The sequence below is a fragment of the Callospermophilus lateralis genome, chromosome 7 (genome assembly GCF_048772815.1).
Source record: "Callospermophilus lateralis isolate mCalLat2 chromosome 7, mCalLat2.hap1, whole genome shotgun sequence".
NCBI classification, from domain to species: Eukaryota; Metazoa; Chordata; class Mammalia; order Rodentia; family Sciuridae; genus Callospermophilus; species Callospermophilus lateralis.
Window position 1 is genome coordinate 5,511,274 of NC_135311.1, and position 8,454 is coordinate 5,519,727.

At 44.7% G+C, this 8,454-nt stretch overlaps 1 protein-coding gene across 2 annotated transcripts in view; it reads right to left on the reverse strand.

The window, feature by feature from the left end:
• The window catches only part of Gatad2b (GATA zinc finger domain containing 2B), a 96,805-nt gene extending 89,968 nt beyond the window's left edge, over positions 1-6,837 (reverse strand). For both annotated transcript variants that reach the window (XM_076861975.1, XM_076861973.1), the window contains exon 1: positions 6,616-6,837. The gene's annotated coding sequence lies outside the window, so the exon portion shown is untranslated. The remainder of the gene's footprint in view (positions 1-6,615) is intronic.
• Positions 6,838-8,454: the final 1,617 nt, after the last annotated feature.

Sequence of the window (8,454 nt, forward strand, 5' to 3'; positions counted from 1 at the left end):
ATTGAGAAAAACATTTTTGAAAAAGATTAAAAAAGGAAAACCAAACCTCTTGAAGAAACACTAGAATTTTATGATTTTTTTTTTTTAAAGAGAGAGAGAGAGAGAATTTCTTAACATTTATTTTTTAGTTTTCGGCGGACACAACATCTTTGTATGTGGTGCTGAGGATTGAACCTGGGCCGCCCACATGCCAGGCAAGTGCGCTACCGCTTGAATCACATCCCCAGCCCCAGAATTTTAAGATTTTTAACTTCTGGAGTCAGGCAGAGTTTTTGCTGAGTTGTTCAAATTATGTTGGATTCACTATTTTTTTTTTTTTAATCTGTGAGATTCTAACAAAATGACAATCTCCCCAGTAATTGAATTTTTTCATTTGTAAAATGAGTACCTCCCTCACAGTTACTTGAAAAATTAAAGCAGCACAAACCATTACACAAGAAAAGTACTCAACAAATTAGTTTACATTGTTAAAATTATCTTTAAGTTATGAAAAGCAATTTTTTTTTAATCTAAGGGGAAAAAAAATCACAGAATTCAAGATTGAGGGAATCTTTATTTTTTTAACATTTTTTTAGTTGTAGATGGACACAATATCTTTCTATTTATTTATTTTTAATGTGGTGCTGAGGATTGAACCCAGTACCTCATGCTTGCTCTATCAATGAGCTACATACAATCCCTGCCCTGAGGGAATCCTTGAAAAACAACTTCCTAGAATTTTTGAAACCATTTTTATCCACTGAAATATGAGGAAAGCCTTAACTTCAAGCTTTAGGATAATATTCAGGTGCACAGCATGCCTCCTGATGAAAATAGATATGAACAGAAAAATGTTATAGAATATTTATGGTTTTAAAGATAAAAAGAAATGGCGCTTAACAATATGTTTGAGGAAAAAAACTGAGTCAAGTTGTGAGGGAAGTTCAGCCTGTTTCACATAACTATACGACACATATGTTGATATACAATTAATAATTATATAGTACTTTACAATTTAAAAAGCACCTCTCCATGCATAATTTTATTTGATTAACACAGAAACGTAGTGAAATAAACAAAGCAGTCACTGACTCTCATTTCTTAGTTGAGGAAATTAAGGCTCAATGACCTGAAGTGACTCAATCAGGGTCATACTCATAGTAAATGACAAAACTGAAACTCCAACCCTTTTCTTCTTCTCCCAGAATAACAGAAGGGGTATCTTCTAAATATGTGTGGCATTTTCTCAAACCCCCTTTATTCAACAAATATTTTTTAATATCTTTTAGGTGAAATGCACTATGCCAGGCACTGGAGATAGAACAGTTAAAAAAAAAAAGCTACCTTTTGCTTTCAAGAGGCTTATAGATCACTGGAGATAAACAAGCAATATTTAGAAAGTATAGTGAGATCAAAGAAGAAAATGCATCTAATCTTTTGGGGCAAGTAAGGGAAAGCTTTCCAGAGGAAGTAGCATTTGAGAGATGAGATTTGGAAGCTGATCTGGGAACTAAAAGAACTATATTTGCTCATGTATTAACTAAAAGGTGGAGAAGTGAGTCTGGAAAGGAAGGCAAAGGCCAAGACCATAAAGGTCTTTGAATACTATGCAAAGTTTAAGTTTTATCTTTTAATGACTGGAAACTTGAATACTTGTAAGAAGGCGAAGAAGAATAATCAGATATCTTTAAGACTATTTTGAAGACAACATAATGAGAGTTCAAAAGGAAAAAATATGAAAAACTGCAAGAAATTATGGCAGGCAAAATTCCAAAAAAGAGTTGCTGTGGGTCTGAACTAAGAGACCAGCAGTGAAAAATAAAGAAACTATAGTTTGAAAAGTGACAGGCCAGGCAGGATGGTGCACACCTGTAATTCCAGCTACTTAAAAGGCTGAGACAAAAGGATTTTAAGATCCCATGTTATGCTTATCACATTTCATATTTTGTTATAAACAAACATGAGGTTAGGAGAACAGGTTATTATTCCTATTTGATCCACTAATATTTATTAAGTATTAACTATATGCTAGCACTAAATAAAATACCAAAATAAATGCCATGGATATGGATCCAAGCTTTTAAAGGTTTTATATCATAGAAAAGGGACAAATAAGCAACAAATGCAACAAATAAATATATTATTAAATGTTATGGGACAAAAATAAAAGCAGGGAAGGACTATCACAGGTGAAATCTAGACTTAGGTACAATTTTAAGGCCTCACTGAAAAGGTGACTTTTGCTGGGCACAGTGGCCCAGCGACTCCGTAGACTGAGGCAAAAGTTCGAGACCAGCCTGGGCAACTTAGACCCTCAGCAACTTTGTGAGATCCTGTCTTAAAAAGTAAAAAGGGCTGGGGATGTTGCTCAGTGGTAAAGCACCCTTGAGCTCAATTCCTAATTACTCACCCCACCACCTACAAAAAAGTTTTGAACAGGAGACTTAAAGTAGGCCTTCCAGATTCAGATAACCTGGATTTTTTTTTTAAATATTTTTAGTTGTAGATGGACACAAAACCTTTATTTTATTTGTATGTGGTGCTGAGGATCAAACCCAGCGCCTCACCCGTGCTAGGCAAACACTGTACAGCTGAGCTACAACTCCAACCCCATGGAATTATCTTTTAAACGAAGACTGTAGCATTTGTAACCTCAGCTACTTGGGAGGCTGAGACAGGAGGATCACAAGTTAGAGACTAGCACTGGCAGTTGAACAAGGACCCTGCCTTAAAACAAAACAAAACAAAAAGGCTAGGGATTGTAGTTCATTTGAACTACATCCTGGGTTTAAGCCCCAATACCATTTATTAAAAATAAATAAATAAATATGCTAGCCAGGTATGAAAAGCAACAAGAAATGTCTCAGGAATAAAAAATTATTATCATTTTCCTTAATTTCTTTCGCAGTTCATTTGTTAATATAAACAATTAAGTCCAGATGTTGTTAAAAGGATGCTTCTGTGATTACTATGATTTTTGGAAGATCTGGCATTTGAATATTTCATACCTCAAAAGTAACAAAATATGTGTCACTTTTCATCTGTTGCTTTTGGTGCTACATCAAACTCTTCATAGCTGCTTTCCAGTTGATAGCAACTTAAGACAGTGGCATAGGTTACAGGGGTTTGAGGGAGACACCAAACATTATTGAACCACCATCTAAGAAATACTTCAGACAGGTTAAGCCCTAATGACCATGGATCATGCTCTCCTGCTTGACGAACTCAAGCTGTATAGGAATATTTTATACATCCACAAGGAAGAAGGTAAAAGGTAGAAAATGAGAAGGGAACCATTTCAAATCAGACCTATGCTTCAGAAACTTTTATCACCACTACACAGAAATGTAATTCCCTGCCTTATGGATTCTGCTTATGGATTCCCCAAGCAGCACCTATAGAAAAAGTGTCACAGACTACTGGGATAAAGTAAACAACAGGGCTAACAGAAGCTTCCTCCCCCCAAAAGCCAGTCCTTTTCAACAGAAACAGAACTTCCTCATGTATCTTTTCCCATGCTTAGCCAACAGCAGGGGAACTGCAACTTTGTGTGGCATTGTCTGATAGGTTGGATTTTTCTCCAGCAAGAGGTGGACAGCTTTTCCCCAGGGTTAGATTTATGGCCAACTGGGTGTGTGTCTCCCCCCCCCTTATTTCCCTCCAAACCTTCCCAGAAAATGTCTGGCTATTGGGCCTTGAGATGTAATGATGCAAAGCTTTAAGTACTACAAAGGTCTGGAAAAGAGAGTCCCTGGGTCGCAGTTATGGCTCAAATCTTACAATTTCTCTAGCAGTTGTTTTAATCAACCGAAGCTGGTTTGGCTTTTCTCAATGAGCCAAGCAACATGGGCCTTCTGACTAAGTGCAAAGGGGCTGCTAGTCAGCATGACTCCCAATGGGGTGGCTAACATGGAATAAGCTCCAGAGTCTAGAAACCAGGACAGCACAGCTGCTGTTTCCCTACACATACACTTTCAGCTTGGTAGGTGAGGGAGAAAAGGAAGGAAAAATCAATCAGTAAATTGAAACAAGAGGCCTGCTTTACATACAACATATAAGACACACTGCTTAAAGCTAAGATAAATCCAGAGGTCCCAGCATATATGATCAGGATACTTTCATGGACACATGGACACAATGATACCTCTTCCATTCTGATATTTTCTAACCAAAACCCAACTGATTGGTCTAGCCTGGCCCAGCTGGAAACACTCCCCCATCCCACCCCACCCCCAAAAAAGGTGGGGGGTAGATTCCCTTTTGAAAGTACCTCAAGGCTATGAGGTTCAGAACAAATTCCTCACACTTCTCCCACCACCCTATGAACCTATGCTAAACACAGCATTTGCAAAAGTTACTGCCAGAACTTAGATTTGAAGGGTGCATCAGGCAACCTGGTTAACATTGTTTCTAGACAAGTATCTGAAAGCAACCTCTATTCAGACCATATTTCCAAAGCCTCTAAACAGGAAGTTAACAGACATCACACAGAGTCAGGGGAGGCAAACCACAGTGTCATAAAGATGGATGCTGCTGTCAACCAGAAATCACTCTCACCTCATCAAGTATGTTCTCAACTAAGGATAATAGGACAAAAGTCTATAAACCTCTTCTCAAACTGGGTCACTCAACCTATAGGTCGAGCCTTCTGATTCTTGCTGATTAATACTTATATACCCAATTCGTGATGACTATCACTGTCTCTAGCCTACAAACTACATTTCCTCTAAAAACTGACAGCCCTGGCAGATCAATACTCCCTGTTAACTAATTAACTCACCGTTAACTAATTATTTATACAACTGATCTACTTAAAAAAGCCCAAGGAAAGCATATCCTCACCTAACCTATCCTCAACAGCCAGAGACTGGTTATCAGATGTGGGGGCACGGGGGAAATCATCACCACCACCAAAAAAAAAAAAAAAAAAGAGAAAGAAAGAAAACCATTTCTAACAGGTGTGTGCCTTCCCTCAAAATATATTGAAACCCTCCATAGCACCACTTTTACAACTCCAGAAGCAGCCTCCTTCCCAAGAAACAAAAATGATACTCTAGTACAATATTCTTATCAAGAATGCTCCAGCATTAAAAAATATGAATCCAAGTGGTTATCAGACTTCAGGGGAGAGTTTAGGTCAGTACAGTAAAGAAAGAACAATAAAGTTAGCACTAAATTCCCACACAGGCTAATTTCCAACATGCAGATACCGTAGTGTTGCTAGAAAATACAGAAATCCTGCGCCCTAGGAGAGGACTGGCGTGGTGCAGGACAGGAGGAGGAAAGGTTTGATTTTGTACCACATGCATGAGCTATCTATTCAAAATATAATTTAGAAAAGTTCTTAAACTACAAATGCATCAGTTCTTCTCCAACTAGGATCTATAAAGCCTGCTTTACTCCATCAGTTACCAGTGCAAATCTCTCTTTTGCAGTCTGGACTGAAAACACTGCTTTCTCTTTGCTGAAATACAGTAAGCATCCCCACTTATCTCACACACACAAAAGCCCTCCAAATAATCATTTATCAGATGAGAAAACGTTCTCAAGAGGCTACCTGATTCGCCACAGGACAGCAAAAGAAGACTGATCTCTAACTCAGCATCCACAGGCCACCCACCATCAATGCCCCTATTTCCACCTTAGCGCCATCCCTATGAGCTAACACCTTGTGTTTTGAGGAAAGTTGATGCTGGGGAAGAACCCAAAGAAGCTACAACACCTTTATGAGGGAAGAAGGTTGCCCTGGGTCGCAAGTGGCATCTAAACCCCCCGCATAAGCAAAAGCAGCTAGCACCTTTGCGCAATTAGGAGCAGGACGGCAAAAAGTACTCCAAGTCCCGGTCGGGCTGGGGAAGGATAAGTTCTAGCTTCCTCGACCCTCGGGCACTGCACTGGGAAAGAGGTCCGGCGTGTCCCAGCAGCCAAGCCGAGAAAACGGGTGGCTTAGTCGCTCTAGAAGATAAGTATCCACACAGGCTGAGACAATTCCCTCCTACGGGACGGCGAGGAAACGGTGGACGACGAAATAAAGGGTCAGGCTCTGCGCTCGCGATCCCTTTCCCTAAATAATGAGGATCACCCTTTGCTTCCTTCACCCTTAAGGATCCCCCATTTGTCCCATTCGCCGTCACACACAAGACCGAGAGCAAGGAGCGGCCCCCGCACCCTGAGGGCACCACTGGGGGTGGAGAGAGTTAAAAGGGGGGGCGCGCTAGGGAGGAAAGGAGGGGAGCATGGCGGGCATGAGGTAGTGAGTGAAAGCGGGGATGGCGGGGGAAACGGGGCGCGAGGGAGGGGAGAAAGAGTAAAAGGAGATGAAATGAAGGGACACGAGCTGGGGGCGCGCGAGGGCGAAGCGAAAGACCGGGGAGCGCGCGCGGAGAGGGGGAGGGGATGAGGTGAAGGGGGAGCGCGAGGCGGGGGCGCGCGGTGCCGGGGTGGGGGGAGGGGGACGCAAGGCGGGGGCGCGCGGGCGGGCGTCGGCTCGCGGGCGCTTCCCCTCCCCCCGCCCCTCCACCTTTCCCTTCCCCCACCTCCGCCACCACCGCCTCCTCCCAGCCTCCCTCCCTTCCTCGCTCCTCACCGCCCCCGGGCGGGCGGGCGGCCAGGCTGGCCTAGGCCAAGGCTCCTCACCTGGCGGTGGCGGTGTAACTCCCGGCTAGCTCGCCTCCTCAGGCGGCGGCGGAGGCGTCGAAAAAGGAAAAAGCGACCGCACAGTGGGCTCCGGATCCCGCTGACGGGACGAGGGACGGGGGTGGGGGAGGGGGGCGGGCCGGACCGGGGCAGGCGGGCGGAGCAGACACTGCGGTACAGACGGGGGCAGCGGCGGCGGCGGCGGCTGCACCGGCGGCGGCGGCACCACACAAACAAGGACGCTGATTGGGCAGCTGCCAAGCGCCTCTGCTCCGCCTTACCCACACGCCACGACGCCCATTGGACGACCTAAGCCGGCCACTCCGCCCCTTTCTTCTTCGCCGTACCAATAAAAAATGGGATGCCTAGACTTTACCCCACCCTTGAAGAACGAGTGGCTGGAGAAGTGATGACTGGCGTACATAAGGCCCAATCTTAGACGAAGGAGGGGGATGGTCTAGCGGGGGCGCGTTAATGGGTACCTCGGCCAGTCCCAGACACATCCGGGTCTTCGACAGCCCATTAAGTGTCGGGGGTCAAAAAATCGCTTCAGGCTGCAACTTTACCTTAGAGACGTTTTGGTCCCCAGGCAGCCGCCGTACCCTAGTCTCCCAAAACCGGGATTCCCCTTTGGCCAGCTCTCATTCTTTCATTTCTAAAGATGGAGACCGGCGATCGGTGCTAGGCTCTACGTTGAGCAGTGTTTCATCGCGACAGAATTTAGGAATTTCACGATAGAAGTAGCTTTAGGCGCTTGGGCCTTGCTGTCTCTTTGGGGCGTGGCCTGTCTCCGTCTGCCAAAGGCCTTGGGCTTGCTGGTGTTGGTCGGCCTCTGCTCGGTCCTGTCGTGACAGCCACGACAGCAGGGGGAAAAAAGGCAGGTGGCCAGGTTTATTGAGGACCTACGGTGTGCAGAGCCAGCGAAGCACCCTTTCTCGGGATCTCCTGGTTTCGTGAGGTTCTCAGTGAAGAAACAGCCTCCCACCCCACCTGAGTCCAGCCCATCACCTCGAGGCCCACTCCTCGGCCAGCCTGGCCACTTCCCCGGCGCAGTTAGGCCCACACTCTTAGCGTGCTTGGGCACCTTAAGGATAGGGACCGAGTGTCACAGGACGGTATGTTGAGGGAACGATCCCACCCGACGTTCCGGGAAGGCTCTGTGGGCCGGGCACCGTGCTCAGAGCTTTGCGTGCATTATCGGGCCCGTTTCTCGTGTCGGTCGCTCCTGTTCTGTGACTGAGGCAAACGAGATACAGATCCATTGGGTTTTTCCCCAAAGTTACATGTTAAGTGGCAAAGCCGAAATTTGAACCCAGGTATCGCAGGAAACCAGGTCAGAGAGTTTAAACAATGTGCCAGAGTCAGCGAGCTAGTGACCAAGCAGCGGTTTGAACTGGTTCCAGAGGCAGAACATATTTTTCAAATCATGCAGAAGTCATGCTGGGCAATAGAAATGAAATTGTAATGGAGGGCACAGTCATGTAAGGACAGATGGAAAAAGCAAACAAAAAGACAGGTAGACCCTGAACCCACCCACAGGCATGCCTCCGTTTTTATTTTAAGTGAATAAGAGACCTGTTAGCATGCTAGGATAGTGTACAGGTAAAGAAAGAACATGGTCAAGCACAAGCACTCAGTTGAGTGCTGGAGTTTGAATCTTGGCCCTTTTATCACTTGGGTGCTTTGGATGCAAATTAATTAACTTCTGGGTGGTTGTTTTGTTGTTTTTTTGGGAGGCAGGGTTTTTTTTGTTGTTGTTTTGTTTTTATTTTTGCTTTTGTTTTGTGGTACTGGGGCTCAAACCCAGTGGCACTGTATGTACTACTTACTGAGCTACAT